The sequence below is a fragment of the Ambystoma mexicanum genome, chromosome 14, assembly GCF_040938575.1.
Source record: "Ambystoma mexicanum isolate Mex_15411 chromosome 14, UKY_AmexF1_1, whole genome shotgun sequence".
Classification (NCBI taxonomy): domain Eukaryota; kingdom Metazoa; phylum Chordata; class Amphibia; order Caudata; family Ambystomatidae; genus Ambystoma; species Ambystoma mexicanum.
In genome coordinates, this window is record NC_090940.1 from 352,745,705 (window position 1) to 352,771,010 (window position 25,306).

General features: G+C 43.6%; 1 long non-coding RNA gene across 1 annotated transcript; it reads right to left on the reverse strand.

Annotated features, from left to right (window-relative positions):
- Window positions 1-19,926: 19,926 nt before the first annotated feature.
- Window positions 19,927-21,901, reverse strand: LOC138527296 (uncharacterized). Its single transcript, XR_011283867.1, has 3 exons — window positions 21,132-21,901; window positions 20,933-21,033; window positions 19,927-20,476 (listed from the first exon to the last, which is right to left on the reverse strand). It is a non-coding gene; the product is annotated as an uncharacterized lncRNA (long non-coding RNA).
- Window positions 21,902-25,306: the final 3,405 nt, after the last annotated feature.

Sequence of the window (25,306 nt, forward strand, 5' to 3'; positions counted from 1 at the left end):
AATATGCAAAGTATCAGCTGACATGCCATACTCCCTTTTATCCGATACAAGCCTCTTGTGAACTGAGCTCAGTTGTGTGGGCAGTGCAAGTGCACAAATTGGTAAACTGTGCCTACGTGCCAAATGTACCCTGAACTGAGAAACAGCAACACATAAGCTAAGAGCATTATTGTGCATTATATACCAGAGCACTATACAATCTAATTTTCACTTTGTAACTAAGTGCAACACAATGCATGGGGATGTGTTAAAGCCCATCTATGTTTCTCCTGGGTTCAATGTTACAGAGCTAGTTGATACACGTGAGAAGCTAGTAGATGTGTGTCTGACTCTCACCTCCAACAATGCCTTCTCATTTGAAATGATCCCATCAGTTTTGAAGTAGCACAGGTTCAGATCTGCTGATAAACAATGATTTGTAGGGTGTTGTGCTAACAATAACACGCGTGTTGCTACGTTCTGACATTATTATTGAAGTGTGTGCTATTTTCTAGACTGCCTGTCTTCATTTCTAACCGTTCCTAGGGCCTGATTCACAAAGTGTTTTCCTATGGGATTGCACCATTACAAAACACTTCTGTGAATTAGGCCTTTAGAGTTTCTTTGAATATTAGGTTTTGGTGGCTGTGGGTGAACCACACATCTAGATTAAAAAAAAAGGGTTCTGGGAGCCCCTCTGCCGAGAACGAACACAGCCAAATAACCTGTTCTCTGGGAAGGTGTCCCTCCGGAGGGTCTGCAACCACATTTTAGCTCACTGTGCTTTTTACAGAGGAGGCATTTCGGTATGCATATCAGTCTGGTCGCACCCACTTGCGCAGCCCAGCACTGAAATGCTATGCAATTCTCCTCTGAACAAGAGTTCCAAGAGCAACCCCAGACACCTGTTTTGGCTGAGTGGGGAGGGGCTCATCAGTGAGGTGAAGCTGTGCCACTCAAAGTACGGTGAGCAAGGGGTCCATGTCTGGATTACCCTGAGTAATTTAGGGTGAAACCCCAAAATCCTAAACATTTAAAAAACATATATGGAGATGTTAATTTGCTGCATAGCGATTCAAACTGCCTCTGGTGTCTTGCAAAGTGTTTGCACCGTGCACCTTTTTACATGGGACCCAGTTGCTAACGGGGGTGCACATTTGAGGGGGAAGGTGTGCGAGGGGAGGGACGCTTGAGCTGAGCATGACATTTGGACGAGGTGATGGGTTAGGGCTTCGAGAAGTGAACTGTATAGTAGAGTAGGTCTGGTTGTGTGGAATGCATTCAACAGGTATTGCAAAAACAGGAGGAGAGAAATAAAAAATAATAATTTAAATCATGTACTTGAACAATAAACATTGCACCTATTGCCAGTACTTTGCTGGTGTTTATCTGGTGGATGAATCAAAGCCTTAAACATTGGTAAATGCTACATAATTGTAACAGATGAAACAATTATGATTTACTGAGCACATTGAAAGTGACAAAGATTCTATAGCTCCCTTAGGACCAAGTTGATTGTGAGGTCACCCACTTGATCAAGTGTTTGCGCAGATGATGAGGCTCATACCAGGTTTGTATCCAGGTCTCCAATCCACCAGTGGTGCTTTGGGTAGGTGTTCAACGTTGTGGCTACAGTTGCCACACAGTGTGATGGAAACCCTTATGCCTATGTCGCATGCCTGTGGCCACTCCATTTCATGAAGGCAGAGGTATGGCTAGGGGGCTAAGAGGGCTATAGCCCTGTGTCTTTTGGATGTAGCCCGGGATAGAAGCTCAGGGACTACAACCAAAAGGCTAGCTAGCCCTAAGTCCTAGCGTAGCCCCTGGCCTTTTCCAGACCCAGCAACACCCCTGCATAAAGTTGCAGATGCTTCCACTCCTGCATTGCAATGAGCTATCCAGTGGTTAAATGGGCAATGACATCTCGCAAGGCTGCGGTCCGTGTACGACGGGTATCGTAGATGCCTTGGGGCCAAAACAGTATTGAGCTTGTTGGACAATGTCTTTGACTTTCACATTCCCAATTTAAATAATCAACATGTACACACTTTTCTGACTGGTACAGAAGCTCATTTTACTCTGAAACTTGACCAATGAAGGGGGAACAGCCTAGCTTTTTGTTTTCAATTTGGAGCTTTGATATTTCCAATGTGTAGTGCTCAAACCCACTGTGCAATCACACGAATGTTTGTAGGTCTGGTTTTGTGATAATTTCATGATCAGGAAATATTTGCAGGTCATTTTGGGATTCTGGATTCAGTGGCATTTAGGTGCCTCTGCATACCATGAAAGAAAAACAGAAACATAAAAGTTTGTAGCGAAAGTGTGGTAAAAGTGAAGGGGCAACACAGCAGATAGAATACCTCCTATTTCTAGCATGTAGAACCGTGCAAAATACGGTATTGATTCTATTTCTAGAGTGAGGCCATAGTAAAAAGAGAAAACATATATATTTCTTGTACAGCGAGGACTTGTGATAGTATGTGTAAAGAAACTATTTCCAGTGTGTGGCCCACGTATCATGTCAATTACAGAAATATATATATATTACATGGACGCGGTGGCGTCCATGTAGTTATGGTTAAGTTGGTGTTTCCATAGGAAGAGCATTTTTTGGGTGGCTTATAACTTCGCTCCGTCTGGACGAATCCTCATCTAACTTTGCAAAAAAAGTATATGGCCCACTCTGATTTTTTTTGCATAGTTTGGTGAGGATTCGTCCAGGGGGGGAAATGTTATAAGGGGGGTCCCAAAACTTGTGTTTTTTCCTGTAGACATAATGGGAAAAAACTTTGCACACAGCCACAGGCCAAACCGCTGGACGGATTTACACCAAATTTGCAGCAGGAGCGGGGGGGCTTGGTCCCGAAAGCGTGCTTTTGCAAATTTGGTGTAAATCCGTCCAGTAGTTTTTTTATAAAATTACCAAAACGTAAGGCAAAAAAATTAGTGATATCTGTGTTCACTTCACGGACGGACTTCCCTGTTCGCTCCGCGGACAGCACCCCGATTGGCCCATGGCCTTGCGTCATGTCCATGGACATGCGACGTGTTCGCTGATTGGACGGCGAGGGGCGTGGAGCGCGTCAGATTTTCTGTGGCGCCCGCCATCTTGTATTCGCCGTCGACCGCGTACAGCGCGGTGAAACGTGGATAAAAAATTGTATTTAGTGCTGTGTGTTGGTGTGTAAGAGTGTTTGGGGAAGGTGGGGGAGTATGAGATAGGTTCAATGTTTTGTTTTTTTATGTGCTAGACGTTTTTGTTGCGTTCGATTTGTCCGCGGAGAACACGGCTGTTCTGACATTTTGTAAATAAACTAAATGGTGGGGTGTTTAGAGGACGGAGTATGTGTCATTTTTGTTCGCAAGGAAGGTAAAAATGAGCTATGAACACTCGCAGTGTACTTAATTGTTCGTAAATACACAAACTGGGGGTGTACTCAGGACACTGTCCGTATTGTAATCTGTCTAGTTGAATGTGTTCCAAGAACACTCGCAGTGTCCCGATATGGTTGCAATTACACAAAATGGGGGTGTTCTGAGAACGTTGTTTGTATTGTTCGTTGTCAGGGTGAAAGTGTTTTAAGACCATTCCTTTTGTCCACTAATAGTACAATTTCCTATGGGCGACAACCGACTTTTTGTCCACTACAGAAACGATAAATCCGGCTGGTGTGCGCCGACATTATGTGATAATCCTATGACTGGTGCCATTGACCTGGCTGACTTGCTTTTGCGACACTAAATCATATCTCCCACCCCTAAGCCTGATATTATCAAAGCATTCCTATTCCCCGCCTCTCTCCGTGACGTTACAGGGTGTGTCATCAAACGCGCAGTCCTCTGCAGTCCTAAGTGAATTTACACAGAACCCGGAAAACAACACATATTATGTCACAACACAGCGCGCCACAATTCGGAATATGAAACAGTGATTTAAAAGCAAACAGCAAGATTGTAAATTTTGTAAAGTACATTTATTTGACATCAAATGTTTAGAGAATATTCAGCAATTTGCATTTGTCTTTGTTGTCGATCCGCAAAAGTTCATGTTGAGGCACGCGATGTTCCTTTGCGGTACAGAGGGTTTTAGATCAGCTTACAACTCAGTGCGCCACAATTCGGAATATGAAACTGTGGTTTAAAAGTAAACAGCAGGATTGTACATTTGGTAAAGTACATTTATTTCACATGAAATGTTTAGTGAATATTCAGCGATTTGCTATTGTCTCTGCTGTCGATCAGCAAAAGTTTATTTTGAGCCACGCGTTGTTCCTTTGCGGTAGATAGGCTGTTGGTTTATGATAAAAGCAGTAAATGGTCGCTCTGATAATCAGAAGGTTGCTCCAACAATGAGCCATTAGACCACCGTATTGGTTGGTATGTTGTTTGTAGCCGCTAGTACTGGGTAAGGGCATATTGGTCCTTGGCGATTGTCCCATAAAATGGTGAGGGTCATGAAGTTGCATATTTGGACCTGCACCTGGCAGCTGAAGACCCCATCCGCTGGAGTCTGTAAATCGTGACATAGGCAAAATGGGGCCACATACCTGTATTAAAAAACATAAATTAGTCTCACCAGCCGATCTTCATTAAAAATCATCATTTTAATTATTAGGGCGTGAAACTATTTGCTATCGAAGATAGTGCAACGGAGTATGTTAATAATAAAATAATAATATTTTCCCATTCATACAGTGCTAAGAACCGTGAGGTATCTAAGCGGTGCTTATTATTAACCACAGTTTGTGGTTCTCATTTATCGACCACGGAAGGATGAAAGGCTGAGTTTGGCCTTGCCGGGATTCGAACTTGCGTTAGCAAGCTGTGCACGAATGTCAAAGCGAGCGTTCTATTCGCTGTGCCACTTGACAGGCTACAGTGAAGTGGCACAGCGAGTAGAGCGCTTGACCGCCTATAGACTGGTTAAATTATTTCTATTAACCCACCCTGTGTCGTCTGCCTTTTTCAGAGCCCTCTAAACGACAGGGGATCAATTCGGCGGTGATAGTGCGCAGTAGAAAACATTATGCCACTTTCAACGAACAAGTTCAAGTTGAGCGGTCTTTAATGCTACGCTATTGTAATTATATTTGGTATAAAATAATCTAAAGGGTTACTTACAGTACAATTGCAATTTCCATTGTCCACGAGTAGTGCAGTCCCAAAATACGACTCTGCGTGTGCGAACGATCTTTCGCATAGTGATATAATATATAAAAGTGGTTTCGTTTCAGAAATTTCATCCTTATCTTCTCTTACGTTTTAGCAACACTCCTTCAAGAGAAGTCTTTCATCACAAGCTCTGTCTGTCAAGGTCAAAACACAATACAACCTTATAGTCCGCTTCGTGAGCCTCTCCGGGGCCCGAGAAAAAAATGGAAGCAGCTGACCGTCACTGTGAACGAGCATAAATTCTTACTTTGCAACATTCTGTGTAAAGCCATCTGTGAGAAGTTGTTTTTTGCACGCCATGTTTGCATATTGTTTGCGTGATATTAAAAAAAGTTTGTTTAAGGGACGTTATGGTTCTAAGTACAGCTGAAAGACCCCTGAAATTCGCAAGTTATGGTAAGCTATGAAAAATAACTTGCGCCACCACCGTGCACTGCTAAGACTAACACCCAGGACATCAAAGATGACATTGCAAATGTCATTGATGAAATCACTGATGACATCACATGTGTATGTACTTTTCATGCAATTTGTGTACTAGGGATTTTTATTATAATGTAGCGAAAAAAGTGTCAAGGATATTGCAATAAATATCATACCGTTATTAATGATGCATTGATATAAATAGCATTTTATTATGGGATTCTATCTAGTATACTGAGCTACTAATGGAGAAACATAGCATTGTGTGCAGAGTACAAGATGAAAGTACAATATTTGTAATGTTAATATGTTGAATAATGAAATGATAATTGTCCTGAAATGTTCGAAAATTCACAAAATGGGGGTGTTCTGAGGATGTTATTCTTATTGTGTGATTGCTTAGCTGTATGCAATGAGGGAATGGCACAGAGAGTAAAGTGGACGCCGTCCGCGAACACCGCGGCTGTTCGTGGACAGGGCATGGTACATCCGGGTTTTTCCGGGAAATCCAACATGGAAAGAAGACTGTACAGATCAGCCAATCAGATGTCGAGGTTGTGGATTTGTGTTGAAAGAGACTGTGTGTGGTGAAGATGGCAGCAGTAGAGAAAGTCAGGGTGTTGGTGCTTGGAGATATGTTTGTGTATGGTTTACAACAGTACGCTCAATGCAGGCATGTTGCAAAGAACTTTGATGTGAAAGGAGTGGAGGTGGTGTGGAGCACTGTGCCTGATTGCAATGTACAGGGAATTGTACAAGTTTGTGAGGATATGGCCACGATGAACAGTCCGCATGTGGTAGTTTTGCACTATGGCGCTTTCCATTTGGGCAACGTCAGTGCCCCTACTTGGTTGGCTGATTTGGAACGCTTGGTTCAAGCCGTAATGAAGATCCTTCCAAATGCGAAAGTAATTTTTTCTGGATTACTACCTAGGGCAATATGGGAAAATAGTTCAGTTTTTTGTCCTCAGCAAAACATTGCTAGGTGTGTCATCAACTGAGGCATGTGTGCCTTCATGCTTAGAGCTGGTATGTTCTTCTGTAATAATGAGAATATTGATGCCAGTAATGCTGTTCATTTTAAAGAAGATGGCATTTCTTTATCTTTTACGGGAAATGCCTTTCTATTTTGGAATGTAAGGGTTGCTTTGGAGCAGGTTATGTGAAGATTTTAGGAGTAAAGTAAGAAAAAAAACAAGAAAAAAAATACTAAATAACAGTTGTCTGTCAAGCATCTGTAAAAAAAACAAAAAAAAACGGCTCTTTTCAGAGCCAACTTCAAAGGGGAAATGGGGCACACTATTTAAATTTACATTCACCACGCTCAGATTTTCGATATGTCCGCGGACATGGCGGTAGTCCGCGGACATGGCGGTAGTCCGCGGACATGAAAATCACTATGAGGGGGTTAGTATGTTCTATGTTACATGTATATGAAGTCAGGGATATTATGGTTAAGTTGTGCTACAAAAAACCTATGAAATTCAGTGAAAAATCATTGTGAAAAGGGACGTTATGGTTAAGTTGCGCTACTAAAAACCTATGAAATTCAGTGAAAAAACTTTGTTAAAGGGACGTTATGGTTCAAAGTAAAACCAAAAAAAACCCTGAAATTCGGCAGTTATGGTAACATAAGCAACCATAACTCGCGCCACCGTGCACTGCTAACACTAACACCCAGGACATCAAAGATGACATCACAAATGTCACTGATGAAATACAGTGCTGATGATCCTGTGGTTCTGACTCACTCGGTCTTATAAAAAACAGAAATGTCAGCATTTGTGTATTCATTCGACATCAATTCTTCCATAAATTAACACCTGGCTAGTGAAAACAAGCATTGGCAAAGACAATAATTTTGGGGTTGACTGCTGATCTTTGCTTTTTGCATTTATAGGCACCAGGGTGCAAAGAGGAGAGTGCACAGTTTCAAAGGAGGATGTGATAAGGGGTGCAAGTGTGCAACAGAATGAGAATGGGAACAGAGCATGGGAGGAAGCCTTTAGAGAGGGTGCCATTGAAGATGAACAAGAGGAAATATGCACAAGAGTGTGACAGGAAGGATGATAGGGTGTATACATACATATACAGAGGGATGGTTTGGGTGGGGGAATAGACGGGTAGGCTTGGTGGAGCTAGAGTGAGAGAGAGAAGAGTAGGATGCGTGGTTGGGGCAGAGAGATAGGGTTGAGTTGATAGAGAGGGCTAGTGAGTTGGTGGGTTAGGGAAAGAGTGTAAGGTAGATGGAGTAGAGAGAGGGGGTAGAGCAGTTGGATTGGGTAGAGCGAGTGTGGGTGAGGTAGATGATTGGGGTAAACAGAGTTAGGGTATTGTGGTGGTGGGGATAGAGAGAGTGGGAGTTTGGTTGGTTTGGGGGTAGAGAGAAGGGACATTGGGTTGTTTGGTGGGGTTGGAGAAAGTGTGAGTTAGGTGGGTGGGTGGAATTAGAGATGGTGGGGCGTTTGGGGTAGAGAGAGTGGTGGTATGGTGCATGGATGGGGGATAGTTGGGGTAGATTGGGTGGGTGGGGTTAGAGAGAGTGACTAAGATGGGGGTTGGGTGGGTCATGGTAGAGAGTCAGGTAGGGTGTGTGGGGTAGAGAGTGGGAGTTAAGTGAGTGTGTGGAGTAGAGAGAGTGGGGTAGGGTGGGTGGATGCTGATAGAGGGAGTGGTGGGTATGAAGAAAGAGTGGAGGGGTGGGGTAGAGTGGTGAGGTAGAAAAGTGGGTGAGCAGGTTGGAGTGAGGGTGGTGGGTGGGTGAGTCAGTGGGGGTAGAGAGAATAGAGGTGTTTCAGTGGGTGCTAGTAGAGAGTGGGGTTGATAGCTTTTGATGGTTGAGGGGCAGGATACAAAGCAATGCGGCTGTAGGAGGACTTGTTGAAAGTAGCCCAAAATAGTCCAAATAAAACCCAGCCAGCACACGTAACGTTCACTCAAGCTGCACCCACCCAGGCAGCCCCAGCTGCAGCTGTACCACCACCGCAACCACATGCACCTGCAAATGTGTCCAGTGTAGATGACGTAGCTGACGATGGTGGAGTGGACACAGGGGAGAACACTGACCACAGCACTGATGAGCCTTTGCTATTCAGCCTCATGGGCCCAATTAGCCCACAACGCCCACTCTTCCCCAGTGTGAGGGAAATTGATGGCAGTCTCAGTCGAATGGAACAATGGCAGGATGCCCAGACAGCCCTGGTGCAGCAGCACCTCCAGGAGATGCCGCTGATGCATGTGAGCGTCCAGGCTAGTGGGCATCATAATGCACATGGCCATTGTACATGAGCCATAGTACAGATGTTCAGGAGTGCACGGGAGGGCTATTACTGTGTTGTACATTTCATTGCACACATGCACTGCTGATAGGTGGTGTACATACCCCCATTGAACAAAGCGCATGCTTTGGTAGATACACTCACACAACACCCATGTATGCTATGGTGTTTTCTGCCCCCCCCTCCATTCAACAGCACACATACTTTGGTAGATACACTCACCCAACAGCCAAGTATGCTCTCTGCTGTAATGTGCTATGTACCCTCTCAGCATGGAGTTCCACAGCACCATGGAGACGTGGGTTGAACCAGGGAATATGGCACAGCAGTGGGTGATGAGGTGGCAGACATCACACACCATCTGCACATTGAGTGATAGAGTTTTCCGTTCCAGTACACTGCCTCAATGGCATGCCTGGCCACCAGCTCCACATGTGTGTAGTCCAATACACCTATCACATTGGGCATGCCTGCAAGGGCAAGAAAAGCAATTTTGGTGGCATTGACCTGGTCAGCTGTTCTGGGTAGGCCGATGTGATCTCCATCTTGATTCAGGAGTGCATCAATAACCTGAAACAGGGTTGTGATAACCCATGCAGTTCACTTGCATGTGTTGGTAGGTGCCCATGGCTAGAAAGTAGCACAGACACTACCTTGACCAAGGGGAGGATAGCTGTACGGATCTGTATGAGGCTGACCAGGTCATCATGGGTTAGGCCCACTATGGATGTGATGGTGTCCCTGTCTAGCCGGTATAGGGTGTGGATCTGGGTTTAGCTCAGGTTGAAGGGTGTGGCCCTTATGCATGGTATAGGTGGCTGCTGGCAGGCTGCAACCTGCTGGCCATTGTTTTTTTGCAGGGCCATGATCAAGCGCCTCCGCCGCATCCTCTGCCTCCTCATAATAGGCCTGCATGCAGGGCCTCCCAGCTTCAGTACTGCTACGGCTAGCATGGTAGTGTTGAAATGGGTGTAGGAGTGGTCCTTTTGCTCATTGGCGCCACCTGGGCTGATTTTGGGCACCTCTGGCTGTTCTGCACACCTGACTCCAGCTAACACCTGGTCCGCGATGCTGATGTTTCCAGTGGGGAATTCACAGTGCTACCAGCATGTCCATGCCAGTGTTTCCTTGTGCGTGGAGCCCAGAATGTGCACATACTAATGCCATGCCGGTGTCTCAAGCATGGCCGGCGTCTTGCCGCAGATTCCGGGGTCACAGTGTTGCCGGATGCGGTAAATCACTTGCAGTGGCAGTGTTAGCCGAATTGTAACTCAGAGTATGCCACACTAGAAAAAGGTTCCAGTATGGTGCAACCAGCACCGCTGTTTCCAGACCAGCATACTTGTAATGAGGCCCATTGGTAGGGAACTCCTCTTTGGGTGGTATGGTGGAGGAGTATGGAGAAAGAAAGTTTAGTGATTTTGAATTTACATTCTGTTGCATTGCTGATTGCTATGTAAACCATATAGTCATAGATCAGAACCCCCTTCTCCCTCTCTCTTACTCAACAATGGTTTCAGCATTTTTGTTTTGCAAGCGCCACAAAAATTCACCAAAAAGAAAAGGAGCAATTTTTAAAGTGCAGTTGTGATATAATAACATTCCCCATATTTGAGCTATAATACGAACAAATATTGTTATATTCTTACTATAGCATTAAGTACCGCATTCTGGGGTGAGCTCGGGTGGTAGCGGCTTGCTTGCTCGATCCTAGACAGACCCAGGCAAAACAAGGGCCCCGGCAAGATCTTAGTGCTGTTAGTGAGGCGATATTAACTGAGGTGTTGGATGAGCCTGTCTGTAACAGCCCGTCCCCCCACGTTAAGAGTCTTAGAAAAGCAGGGGTCCTTTAATGAGTGTGGTGGTGGTGCCGTTACCAAGATGCCCACTGCCACGGTTAATATCACCATTAGCACCTGTGTAGTTATTAAAAAAGAAAGAAACGTACCTTTGCTGTGTGCGGATTGGCGCTGTACAGTGCTACTGCCAGTGTAGTCCATTTTCCATGTTGATGAAGGGACTTCGCTTATAGCAGCGCATCACGGTGCCGGGCCTGCAACAAAGCTATGTTTATTTGTTTCCCTTTGAAAAAAAAGACACTGTTAGTGCCTGTGTAGGAAACATTGATGCTAAATGGCGAGGCGGGGAAGGGGGCATTGGCTTCCCAGGTGGCTCAGAACGTGGGCTTGTACCATACAGTACTGTCTGGTTCCAAGCCCCTTGATTGGCCAGCGCCCCTTCCCAGGGTGCTAATGAACAACCTACCCCACAATGCAGGACTTATGGCTGTCAACATATAGCACAAAGCATATTTTTTGTTGCAAGGGTGGGGCATGCATAAGGAGGAGGCAGCAGGTGACAGGTCAACAGAGCCCAGTGCAATGGGTAGTAGCAATCAACTGTGTTGGAATACAGGATTAAATTGAGGGATTCAATCCGGCATTCCAAGACAATGTTTGGCTGGGGCCACCAGTGACAGGTGCCAATGGAACACTGAACTATGTACTAGCTAGGTGACTAGTACGGAAAATAATGGCGCGTTCACGGTTTACAAAAATGCAAGCAACAGTATGCACTTCAAACCATAAGAGGTTTTCATTATACGTCTACCTTCAACTAAATGATTAATACAGGAGTGCAGAGTCACTCTATGGAGAAACGCAGACATGTACTTTTAGTCAAGTGAATTGGTAAGGTTCTCTTTTCAACTATGTATTCTTTGCAAGCACATCATTCTCCACATTGCCCTATTGTGCAGCCTACAATTTCTAGAGTTGTTGTGCTACAAGGAAGTATTATGTTTCTTGTTCCCATGCAATCAATGTAATGGCTGGGCGAAGCAAAGTGGTTTCCATACAAGGCTTTTAAATGCAGAGCATGCATGTCCTGCTGTCAATGGGATGTTTATTGTGTTGAATGAAGTGGACATTTTAGACAACTGCTGCATCAGCAGCTCGAAACTTTGAGTTTCCCAGCTGATGTAAAGTTGCCAGCTCAGTGAAATGTTCTTGGGGCCAAGGAATTCAAGTGACAAATGCTGAGAAAGATTTGCTGTAGCTGACAGAACAATAATAATAACGAAGGGATATAGTAGCCGTCCCTCTCCAGACTCCCGCATGCCACCAAAGTAGTCTGTAATCCATTTGTACATTGCCCCGTCTCAGCACTTTTTGTACACTCGTGTTTATTGGTCTATTTTATTGGTTTTAGGAGTCAAGATATATCTTCTTATACAATGAATTCAAGCCAGTGTAACTTTATTTTTTGCACTTTGTGTCGTGTCATTGCTTCATTGAGGGGTGATGATAAACAGTGCCCAATGGATCATTATGTATGGACAGAGAAATAACAAATGGTACTATTATTTAATGTGTGCCAGGTGAGACTGAAAACAAGGCACACCTATGCAATAAAAGTAAAGCAGGAATGGCAAGGAAACAAAGAGGTTTTGTTTTAAAATATTAAATGTTACCTGGTGAGCCTTGATTCTCCAGGTTTATACTAACAAATCAAAAGTACCAATGATCAACGCTTTTATGTCACAACCAAATAACTCCAATATCCATTTGGTATTTAGACGTCTCTATTTGTTCTACAACACACATTTTGAATTCATAGCAAACATCACCTATTTTTTTTCAAAGCAATTCATCTATAAACATTCTATGGCCTCTAATGGGGCATTCATACAAATCTATATCTGAAATGATAACTAGTCATTTCATTTTCATACACAAAAGAACAGATGTACACAACTGAGATTTATAGGTAACATAAATCTTGAATTTGAACATGTTTAATTTATCCTGCACCTTGTCAGGGTTTTTATAAACTACACTGAAGAGGGAGAATTATAGATTTGTAAAAATGAAATGACTAGTTATTGTTTGAGATATAGATTTGTATGAAGGCCCCATTAGAGGGCATAGAATGTGTATAGATTCATTATTTTTAAAGGAAAGAAGGAGGAAATGAGTTGCAAAGGCCTGAAATACCAGCAGTGGAGCACTCACATTGGATAAACAGAGGAAGTGCCTTATAAAGTTACACAATTAAGAGAAATGAACAGTCACAGACTTCACAAAGCTAACGTTCCCATTTCTTGGGGGCCAAGGGCTAGCACACATTATTTAATGGCCGGCTCCATCACATACATCAACGTGGGGTGTACGTGGCCAGCACCCAGTTGGGAACATTTAACAGTGATTGGTATGCCAGTGTCAAATGCTAAAATGAGAACAAATATTTTATTTCCCCTGGTGAAGAGATAGAAAATCATGTGAGCCAGCAGTGGTTTCCACCACCGCAGTTCCCAGGGGAAAAACAGCACATACGCATTAGGGATGCCTGTACATGCACTATGCACTCCTATGCCTACTGCACAGAGGCATAGCAAGTAGCATGACTCTTAAAGGCATTACAGTGACCATCCAGTTTGTGAATAGCAGTTGCTCTTTAAAACACTAGGAAACACAAGCTCCCACCTTAGAATTTGCAAAATTGAGAAATAGCATTCAAAAAGCTGAGCTGAACATGGATATCACAGATGTACACATTCTGATGGTCTTTGTGAATGTATGCACTTTTCTTTCTCACGCGCTAGCACATCACTTGGGTAAACTGGAACAACCTTAAGGCAGATGAAATGTTTAGTGTCAATTGATAAAGCAAGTTACTTGCCTCCATATGTACAATACATTAACACAAATAGTGATAGCCGGATATGAGGACCAGGCAGTCTATTTGAGCAATCAATCGGAGACAACACTGCTGGTAACATCCCATACAAAGGGAATTTAAAGCGACTACCAGTCAAAAATAAACGTTTAAATTGAACGATCTGAAAGTGTACCTCTGGGGCGAGAGCTCTCAATGTTTCCCTTTATTGGTTTACCTTTTTTTTAACGTAAATTGGTACAAACGGGTGGTTTATCTAGGATGCAGCTATGGCCCGCATGGTTAGAGCCAGAAAAGCAGATTTTCACCAATGGCAGCCTATAGTGAATGTTAATAACTTTATTGGGGCCCACCTTGGTGTTGCCCATTTAGCAACACTCCCAAAACATCTGTTTAAACTCCAATAGATGGCCTGTCTTTATATATGATTAATAAGACATGGATGTAACAATATAAGATTTTAGTTGGTGCCTGCCCTGGAAGGGCTAGGCTGCCGAGCCAGTAAGCACATCATTCTGGATTCTTCAATGCTGTATGTATTACAAAAATGAGTGAGTGTGGGGAGACCAGAGGGACTGTTTCAACCAGGCACCATTCGGTGACTGGGTGGCCACCAACAAATGTGAAGGATTCACCCTCCCGATTCATGAACTCTTCTCGATTTAACCCGAAGAGCAAAGCATTAGGAACACCAGTGCATTTATTAGAAAGAGCAGAACATCAAAGAAGTGTTGGTATACTGGCCTTTATCAGGCAAAGGAGAAGGCCAAAATAGAGTTGGTCATCAGGCTCAGATTGGCCTATAGGGCAATAGGCCCATGGCCGAACCAAAAACACAAAATGCTCGTGTGGGCCAGTTTTTTGGGTGAAAGTGGGCCAGTGTTTTCGGCCATTTTGGGCCAGTTCGATTTAATTCACCATGCAGCTAGTAGTTGTGACCAGTGTTGCTGAATACATATTATTTAAAATGCACAATTTGCATCACAATTTATCAAAAAATCCCCCCTTGTTACTATTCAAACAGTGTCACAAAAGAAAAAAATTGCCATTTGCAACTGTGGGCCCCTTTTTTTATTGGTGCACACATTTGTATGGACCAGTCCAACCCAGTTGTTCATACTTGCATTTAGTAGCAGTAGAAGGACAAAGCACTGGCAAACCCACCTACATTTTCTGAGGATTAGGACAACTTGCATTTAGTATGCAGAAAAGGACAAATCACTGACCACACCATGTGCTCATTTTCAAGGCAGAGGGAAAGACCAAAGCACTGAGAAGTCCACATATAGTTTATAAGGGAGAGAAGAAGGCAAAATCAGTGTTGGGAACACTTGCGGTCAGCATTCACCATCGCCAGCCCACGTCCAGGTCTCTTTGACAATGCTCCAAGATGACCTGGATCACGCTGCAGGTACATGCGCAACGTGATCACGCCAATATGGTACAGCACATTTGTGCCGTGTCTTAAGCCCACAGTGCAGGTTAGAAAGTTTGTTGCAATATTCTGTTGCTCCAGCACTCCCAGATGGCTGCTCGTGGGGACCACCCTTATCGCTCCTCTACAAAGAGCCACATTACGCCCTAGAAAAGATGGATCCACTGAAAGAGCTGGTAATCGCTGTACCAGAGCTGTCTACCAAAGTCCAGGTAGTCTAGACTGAGAACGCTAATTTATGCCAGGTTTTGACTAACTAAAGTGTCGCCTCCTATGAAGGTGTGGACAACAGAGTTACTTTAAGGTGATTCCAAAAAGCTAAACGAATATCTAAACTCTTGTACTTTAGTCTTCTTCTTCGGCAAGACCGCCTTTATGTCAGACCCACAAGGTGGGGTTTTTAATCATCCACATGTTGAAAAGTGTTCTGGCCTGGGCAACTACTTCGGAAGATCATATTCTGAATGAATACCAAGCATTTCTTTCAGCCATAAAAGGACTTTTACACAGCACAGACCCGAACTAACTTGCATGGTCCAGAATATTGTTCTGGATCTAGAACAAGGAAGGCTGGACCTACGGTCATTTATGACCAAGGTCAAAAAGAGGGCCTATTGGTGGCTCTCCACTAAGGGTGAGGGGGTGGTGCCCTCCCTCACTTGATCAGCAGGCGTCCACATCAACTGAGTGACAGGCAGCACAGTCCTCTGTGTCCTTTATTTTCACCGGGAGCTGTGCTGCTTGCTTCTCTGCAGCGGTGTGTACCCAGTTATGCTATTTTTATAGTTTGTTGCAGAGTCCAAAGACTCACCGTGGTGGCAAATGTGAGCCAGCAGGGTGTCAGAGGATGACCCCGCTGCTACTTATTATTACGCCAGCAAACTGAATATGCTGACTGACAGAAGAGGATGCCTCTCCTGTCAGGCAGCATGTCTTCGTCCCCAGAGGACAGGAGGGCTGTTCAGTCCTCCCGGTAACTGTGCGGGTGTATGTGGATGCATGCAGGCAAGGTAAATATTTTCTTTATTTAATGCGTGTGTAGGCATGCATATATGGGTTGTATGCAGATATGCGTGTGTGTGTGCGTGTGTGCGTGCGTGTTTTCCCACTGAGTGGGTGCCTACATTTAGACGTGGGGGCTGCTTTGGGCATGGCATTCTTTTTGCTTTACCCTGGATGTAGACAGTACCATGCATCCAGGGTAATAAGTGAACTGTTATTAAGTGCATATGCTGGCATGCATTACAAGACTTCAGTACTTATTAAACTGGAAAGGTGATGCCCCCTGTAAGAGATCCTGGGAACAAGCTTTCAACGTTCATGCCCCACGATTGCTAAGGAAATCTCATCTGTCATTTCCATGGAAACACGGTGGAACCAGATATGGAAGTGGGCATGAGATCAGCATTCACTACTGCCAGCCTGCATCCTGGTCTGTTTGGCAATCCTGGAGGTGCCGCAGGCCCAATACAAAAAAGCCCAGATCACGTTGTGCATACGTGAGCAACATGATCACACCAAGACAATGCAGTGCATTCGTTCGCAGTGACCCCCATGTCTCAAGAATGCATTTCAGGTAAGCTGATGCATCGTAACATTCTTTTGCTCTGGCCCTCCCATATTATTCACACCTCCAGTTCGTATCCTTCCCATTCATATTTGCTAATCCGCTCCTGGCCTCCTGATTGCTTCATGCTGCGTCTCTTCCTGGTCCACACTTCTCCCATTTCCCCGTCTCAAGACGCTTCACTCAGACGCCAATGATCATAAGAAGCAGATCCTTCCTATTGCAACAACTTGGCTTCTTGACCTGTGACCTCAGCCCCACCATACAGCCAGATATGTTTGTTCTGTTCAGGGTCTGATCCCGTGGGGCAGAACCTGCCTTCTGTTCCCATCAGAGTCCAAGGTGGCTGCTCATGGGGACCACCCTTATCTCTCTGTTATGTCTCAGGAAAGGCTAGTCACTGATACTTGCATTTAGAAATGGAGAAAGCCAAATAACTGAACTCCAAGCTCATGTTGGAGGCAGAGATGCAAAGGTCAAAGCACTGGAAACCTGATATGCATTTTTAAGGTGGAAGAGCACTGCAGATCCATTCTAGGCAACCCGCATTTTGTAGATGGTTGATAAGGTTAAAGCACTGAGAACCACACATGAATTTTGTATTGGAGAAGAAGGCTAAAGCAGTTAAGGCAGTATCCCTATTTTAGTTTAGAAGTGAATAATATTAACTTTTCTGAATCAGCTGAGGTACAACAATGTGCGAGAGAAAAGGATTGGCTTCAGGTGAGGAACGTGTATGCTGCATGTTTCCTCACCTGCAACAACAGTAACTGTATTTGTTTGAGAAGCCTAGATTTTACATGGATCTGCACGCTGGCCAAGTTGATACATTAGTTGTCACAGATACCTTCCTGTGCAAACAACGGAGGTACATGTGTATAGTGAATCAAGTGCAATGGGAATACATTTACTTAACATTTGCCACACCATTTCATTGGCATCCAGCAATGGGGTATGGAGTTCAGGAGGAGGAGGAGGAGGAGGAGGAGGAGGAGAATGAGGAGGAGGAGGAGCCAAAAAGGGATGAATGGAATGCATTACCTCAGTAACAATGAGAGCAATCCATTGATACAAATCTGTGTTTCATGAAAAAACATCTCTGATTTGCTCCAAAACAGACCATAACACAGTGAAGAACATGACAAAATGTATGTTCTGTCACCATATTCAAGATTGAGACTGAGACAAAGGTACATTGACAATGCCACGGACCGTGAGAGAGGTAATGCGACAGAACAAAAGACTGCAGGGTGGGAAAAGATCATGCAATTGTCCAGTGTAAGCACTGTGCACAGGAAGAACACTTCAGATTGCCTGTGTTCCAGTATTGCATCTTTCCATATACCGTCTGGAAAAGCACCTGCTAGGGGTAGGAAAACCTTAGGGTCAGTCACATCAAGCACACAAACTCCTCAATAAACATCAGCCATATAGCATCTACTGCAATTACACAGAGAAGACCTGAACAAGGAGGACACATTAGGTTCTGTCTATGTGGAGTTATTTTACATCACACATGCAATAAGCTTTTCTTGCCACCTGCCATAGAGGGAAGCAAAGCAACTAGTTTGTCAAGCCAGGAATCAATGTAGGCCCTTCTTCCCTGTGGAGCCACATGAGATGGCATCATCCACATTCTTGGCCAAAGGAAAGGATGACAGCAGCCACCCTTCGATTGACCAGAGGCAATCGAAACAAGGGGGGTGGAGGGGTCCCTGGAGTCCCTCTGCCAGACATTAGTCCTGATAACAAGGGCCTTACCCAAATTCTTTAGCTCACTATCTTTCACAGAGAAGAAATATCCCAAACATATCAGTCTTTGTCCTGCCCTGGGGCAGTCCAGCACCGAAATGCTAAGCAATTCTCCTCTGAACAAGAGTACCAACAGCATCCCCAGACACGTGTTTCGGTCTGGTTGGACCTCATCAGTAGGGTGGAGCTGTGCCTCTCTAAGAATAGTGAGCAAGGGGTCCACGTCTGGATTCCCCTAGTAACTTAGGGAGCAACCCAAAATTACTTAAATTATGCACACAAAAAAGGGAGGGTGGGGTCCTGGGAGTCCCTCTGCCAGACATTAGTCCTGGTTACAAGTGCCTTACCCAAATTACCTAGAGGCAATGGACACATTTGCAATAACATCCTGAACCACTACACCAGAGTCTTGCGGACTCACAGATTTTCCCATCCCCACACGGAACACCATCTTTGACTGCATATTCCATGACACACAAACATCACATGAATCTCCCAATGAGCCATACTGTTGCTTATGCTTTTGAGCATGCTAAAATGATCACAGGCAACACAAAAGGTTCTGCCTATTCAAATATAACTGCTGTATACTATTTGCAATAGTACTACTAACTTACTCCTTTGGTGAAAAATATTGATTCAGATTCCTCCCTGGCCTCATTGATCCCAGGCAGTACTTCATAGTAAGCTCAATACCATGCTTCTGCTACTATGTTATAGAAACAGTAGGAATGGCATCAGACCACTGACGGTAAAATGCACACCCAATTGGACACATGTCCCACTGCTCAAGCCACAGATTGCATGACAAACACTAAGCACTACCTATCATCAGCAAATCCGAGGACAGCAGCAGCAGAATGCCATTCACCAGCAGGATACCTTATATATATTATATATAGAATGGTTTATTTATCTAGTTGTTTATTGTGTATTTGTAAGGCGCTTCTACATCAAGAAATTGTGTTTCAAATTCCCCCACAGCGCAAAAAGGGAAGGAACATGGGAACAAAGGCAGATCAAATACACTGATGAAAAGAAAAGAGGTGGTCCTAGTAAGCCTTGTGAGCAGTCAGAACGTGCAAGTGTAGGGAGACAGAGAAGGGACAGGAAAGGGGGAAAGTGCTGGGATGGGATGGGATGGGGCAGAAGGCTGAGGGCAAATGGACAGAAAGGCCAGGACCCAGAAGGGCACATAAGGTCCCAGGCCACCAATCTCAGCAATTGTGGGGTATGAGAATGGGAGAGAGAGGGAAATGAGGTGAAGAGGACATTCTTGAGCTTCTGGAATTTGAGGAGATCTGGCTCAAGACAGAGGAAGGGGGAGGCTGATCCAGAGGAGGGAGCCAGCCAAAGAGAGAGATCTGCCACCAGCTCACTGGTTAGAAAAGCACCTGGCACGGAGAGAATGGAGCCAGAGGAATGTAAAGATCTGGAGGGAGAGTATTTGGTGAAAGCAAGTTGTAGATAGATTGGTCACATCAACACACAAGGAGGTAGAGGGTGGTTTTATGGAGTCTCAAGCAGACCCTCATGTAAGGCGGCTAACCCTTCGTTTTCTTATACATCCAGGAGGAGCTAGCTCATGCCCTCAATGTTTTTCCAGCACTGGAAAATGACTTAAGCATTACTACTTTAAGTTGAAGAAATATACATATTTTATTTTTCATTATACAAATAGTACATACAAAATATATCATATAAAATTATAATTCAGAACATATTCAAAAAATTGTATTGTAAGACGCTAGTGTGTTGCAAGATGTTGCATTTACTGTGGTAGTGTGTGTAACATCTTCTAGATAAAAGCCCATTAAATAGTGGCTTAAACATTAAAGGGCTTGTGTAGTGCAATTTCACCAGGACATACCCAATTTCATCACTCATCCACTTCATTCTCATTCATCTCGTTCTTATTCTCAAATATTCATATTCATTCAAAAATATAAAAAATCAAACATGGATAAAAAAGCCTGACATGTTTCTTTCCTATTCCTTTCAGGGTTCGAATCCTTGGAAATTCATCAGGGGCAGCATACGTTTGAAGTTTTTACACACAAGCAGTATTTAAGTACTGTAATTACTAGCCTAGTCTAGTGCAATGGTATAAATAATTTGTTGGAATTAACGGTTGTTCGAATCTTCTGATCCTGGAAGACGTGAAGTGAGGGCTACAGGAGGTATCTTCCCCTATAAGAAAATGGTAAAAAATGGAAAATCAATATCCATTTTGAAATTTAAGTTTTCATTTGAGATACTGGAAGAGAATTCCAGATTCAAGAGCAGCTTGTAAGTAGCTGAACAGGTCAGTTTCAAAATAAACATTTAGCCAAACTCATTCCTTCAGTTCTAGATCGTGATAATAAGAGGTGCAGTCTGTTTTAATATGTAGATATTCCTCTCAAAAAAGGAAGGCATTGTGGAGTCATGTGACCAACGTGGGGGAGAAAGGGAATCTTAGAGGGTAAATTAATCATAGACTCTAACTGGAAGTATAGAGAGCTGTTATATGTTGGTGTTGGGAATCTTCCTAAGTTACATATTTCCTTTACTAGTTACTTACAGGTAAGTTTGAAGCTGGCTTGAAATTTACAATGCCGGGAGAGGTTCCTTTATAGAAGAATTGCTAATCGAAAGATTTCTTACCTTGCCAACCATCCGGAGTGCAATCCGCTGTTAGTCGTGCCTGCCTGATTTCTCCTTTTTATGAGAGTTCTTGACTCGGGATATACTTGGTTTCATCTTGCCTGGGAGGGTGACAAAAGGAAAACAGCATAAGGCTTAGCTGTTCCTTAATCTATTGGCTGTGATTGGTTGAGGCAAGGTGAGCTGATCAAGATTTTACCTTTTAGGTAATTGCTGTTTCGTGTCGCAAAATGGTTGGGTGTCGCAAGGGTTTATCCCGCTATTGCATATCTAGCATTTGTTTTCCTCATGTCATCCGTTTTTGCCGTCCTTCCAGTCTGATGATACAACATCCAAAGGGAAAAACAACAGGAAAAAGAATATCGCGGGAGGCTGTAATTTAACTCATCTCAATTAAGGAGATTGAGTTTTTTAGACAGCGCTGTGGGATTGGTGAAGAGGAAGGTGCCAAAAAGAGTCCTCAGCATATATTTGTTTAATTAGATTTCTCCTGTATGCAGTGTTGGACACATAATGTATTAAAGCTTTTAAAATTCTGCGCATAAATGGGTGTCGAATCTGCTTACCCAAACACTGGTCTTGGATGTGTGTGCTTGCTTTTCAAGCTCTAGAGAAGTAATATGTCACAGGATCACACCGTTGAAGGTTATTGCCATTTTCTAAAATTCACGGGTGCCCTTAACTACTCGCCCTTTCCCTTGTAGCGGTTGCTCATGTAATGGGTAGTGTTGGAATGTTCTCAGGCTCTACCAAGGAAAAAGCGCAGAGTTGGTCTAATTCGTCATTGTGCATTGTGCTTAAGGTCTAAAGTAATAGTACGAGGGTGGCAGAGAAAAGCTTACCCGAGTGTAAGTGTTCTCAGAGTTGTTGAGGCGCTTCAAAGGCCAGTCTGTTGTTTGTGCTCAGTACTCGAGGGTCATCCATCTAGAGCGTCAGTCCATTCGGCTCGTCATCGCGTTAGTTGGTGTGCAGCTTGTTGATTATTTTAAGTATTTCCGGGTTACCAAACTGTCAATCATAATGCGTTGTGCATTACACAACGTCTTTCCTATCGTGCCTTCACCAAAAATGGGCGTGTTACTTCTAACCGGTTGTAATCGGAACTAGATATTCCTCTTTGCGAGTCTGAGGTGCCCCGAGGGAAGACCATGTTTACAGCTCGCCATGGCAACTTGCCTTCTCTGAAGATACTGGTTTGGTGTTCCGATGGTCAAATATTTTAGGACATAATTTACTGACGAGTGCGAGCAAAAAGAATACAGGGGGTGCTCATCGTATTAGGAGCATTTTCTGGAACTGGGCAAAAGCTTTAACTATTTCAGCGAGGTTCGGGTGCGGTGTGCATAAGTTCTTTTGGAAGCGAAATGTCACTTATTATACCTGAAGTTTTGTGGGTCATTTAGGTTAGTTTAAGAGATGAAAGCATAACTACATAGGATTAGATTGAGATATGCTGAGGATTGCCGTATAACTTGTATATTAACCAGCTTCTTTCAGTTAATCTGTTCATAAGTGTATTTCGGGACTGTAAAGGAGGGCGAAAGCTACGTCATCCAGTCCATTTTCTCATTAAGACCAGTGTTCATGCTTTTGGTCAAGAAAATGAACTGAGTTTGTATATTATCAACCATGTCAGGTCTTGAGTTTTGTGGACATGTTCTATCCAGTGATGCAGTAGAGGGGCATTCTGAGTTTGATTTTTTACGCAGCTTCGGTGTTCACTTATGCGTAGTTTTATTTTTCTTTCTGTTTTGCCTATGTATATTTTATTACAGGTGCACCAGATCGTTTATATTACCCAACTAGTATTGCAATTTCTATGGGTCTTCTTTAGCCAAGATGTTCGTAGTCTGATGTCTATTGAGGATTTTTTTTTTTCGTAAAGACACAGCATGTGCAGTGTCCACATGGAAAATGGCCAACTATTTCTTGTAGGCCCCATTGTTGTCTAAGAGTTGGAAAGGTTTCTGGTTTGAGTGTCACATCGTTCCGGGTGATTTGTTATTTGATATTGCGGCTTTGTTTGAAGGCTATAATGGGTTTTTGAGTTGGTTGTGGACTGTTTTCTAAGATGTTCCAATTCTTGCAGACTAGTTTTTTAATCATGTTGGACATGTGGCTGTAGGTGTTTTTGTTTTTCCCGAGCTCTGTTGTTTCTATTCCAAGAGTGATTCTCCGTTGTTGTTCTCTGCCCTTTTCCGAGCGGTGTTCATGATTTTACATGGGTAACCTCTTTTTAGAAAAACGTTTGTGCATTTTATTGGCCTCAGTTTTAAAATCCGATTTTCTGGAACTGTTCCTTTTTAACCTGAGAAATTGCCCCATTGGGAGGTTATCTCGTACGTGTTTCGGATGGAAACTGGAGGAATGTAAAACCACACTTTTGTCAGTTGGTTTAGTAAAGGGTTTTATAAATAGATTATTCATCTGACATAATTGAGTTGTCCAGAAAGTCAACCGAGTTGGTACTGTATTTGGAAGTAAATTGAAAGAATATGTTTTGCATATTGAACCAACCGAGAAAAATTCATCAAGCTCTACTGATGAGCCCTTCCAGATGACAAAAATGTCATTGATGTAGTGTCGCCACATTCTGATGTTATCTCAGAAGTGGTTTGTGTTGGTCATGATTTTACTAGTTTCGAAAACCTCCATGTATAAATTCACTACGCTGGGGGCTAGCGTGACTCCCATGGCCGTGCCCTGTATCTGTTTGAAAAAGTCACCATTGAAGTGAAAGTAGCTTTCCATAAGTGCCATTTCTGTGCACCAAAGAATAAATGATATGGGTGTTTTTATGGTTGTATGGTCCCTGAGCAATTTCTCTTCTAGCATTTCCAGTGAGGCCTGTGGGGGAATGCTGGTATATAATTCCACGACATCTAGGCTTAGAAGTATTTTGGTTTGTGGATCAAAGGATAGTCCTACTTCCGCAATGATCTGTGTCATATCTAGGACGTGGGAGGCCATCTTTTTTTACTAGTGGTTGTACGAATTTGTCAGCAAACCGTGATAAGGGTTCTAGGACAGAATTCACTCCTGAGACTATGAGTCTGCCAGGTGGCTTAATAAGAGATTTGTGGATTTTGGACAGTACGTAGAATTGGGGAATTTGGGGTTTATCCTCGACTAAAAATTCTGCCTCTTTCTGTGATCCATCCTCTTTCCTCAGCTTTAGCGACTTTTTTGGATATAATGGTCGCTAATTTTGATGTTGGATCTTCTATGAGTGTTTGGTAGCAGGTCTGGTCCAAAAGTTGTAGTTTGCGATCCATCAGGTAGTCTTCCCGGTTAAGCAGTAGTATTGCACCACCTTTATCCGCTCTGCGGATTATAATTTTCTGATTATTCAATAGGTTTTTTCTTGCTTTGTTTTCAATGTTACTGGTGTTATGGAACATTGTTTTTTTTTATTGGATTGTTCTGATTTTTCTAAGTCTTTAAGTACCCTATTTTGGAATACACAGGCTTCAGCACTTTGTGCATTAGTTGGAACACAAAAGTTAGATTTATTCTGTAGCCCTGAATCCGAGGGTTCTGCATCGTAGATTTTGACCTGAAAGTACTGATGGAGGTGAATCTTTAGATAGATTGATCCTCTTCCCCAGACGGTATCAGGTAATATTATCCCCATATATATGGTCGCCGTAAATAATATCACCGGGAAAAGGTTGCAGCGATATTATATGGGTGACCATATATATGGGGACAGGGGTCCCCCGCATGTTCCATGTAATAATGTCGCCACAAAAAACAGCCATTTTTCGGCGATCTTTTTGCATGGCGACATTTTTGTGGTGACATTATTACATGGAACCCCCCAGAAAGCCTTATGGATGATGCAGAGGGAGTTAAATGTGATCCTTGCAGAAACCGGGAGCCAGTGGAGGGATTTTAGGAATGGAGAGATACGGTCCCTGGGCGTGAGGCCCAGGATAGGTCTTGCAGCCCTATTCTGAACAAGCTGGAGGGGGAGGAGAAAGGAACAGGGTAGATTAAGTAAGGAAGAGGCTGTTGCAGTAGTCCAGACAAGAGAGTACCAGACCTCTAGAGACATTGAGATTCTCTGTAAAAGTGAGGAAAGGGAGAATACCTCAAAGAAGATGGCGTCTAAAATGAGCCTTCTCGGCAAGGTCCAAGATGTGAAGGAGGAAAGAGAGAGGGAAGTCGAAGATGACTCCAAGGTTTCTGGATTCAGATGCAGGAGAAGGGGGAGAGCCCATAGAGGGTGGCCAGAGTGAAGTAAGGAAAGAGGGAGTGGGAGTCCCAATAGGAAGGATCTCGGTCTTGCTGGCATTGAGGTAGAGATCATTGGGAGCACACCAGGACTGGATAGCAGATAGGCAGTCTGGAATGATAGCTAAAGTAGGGAGC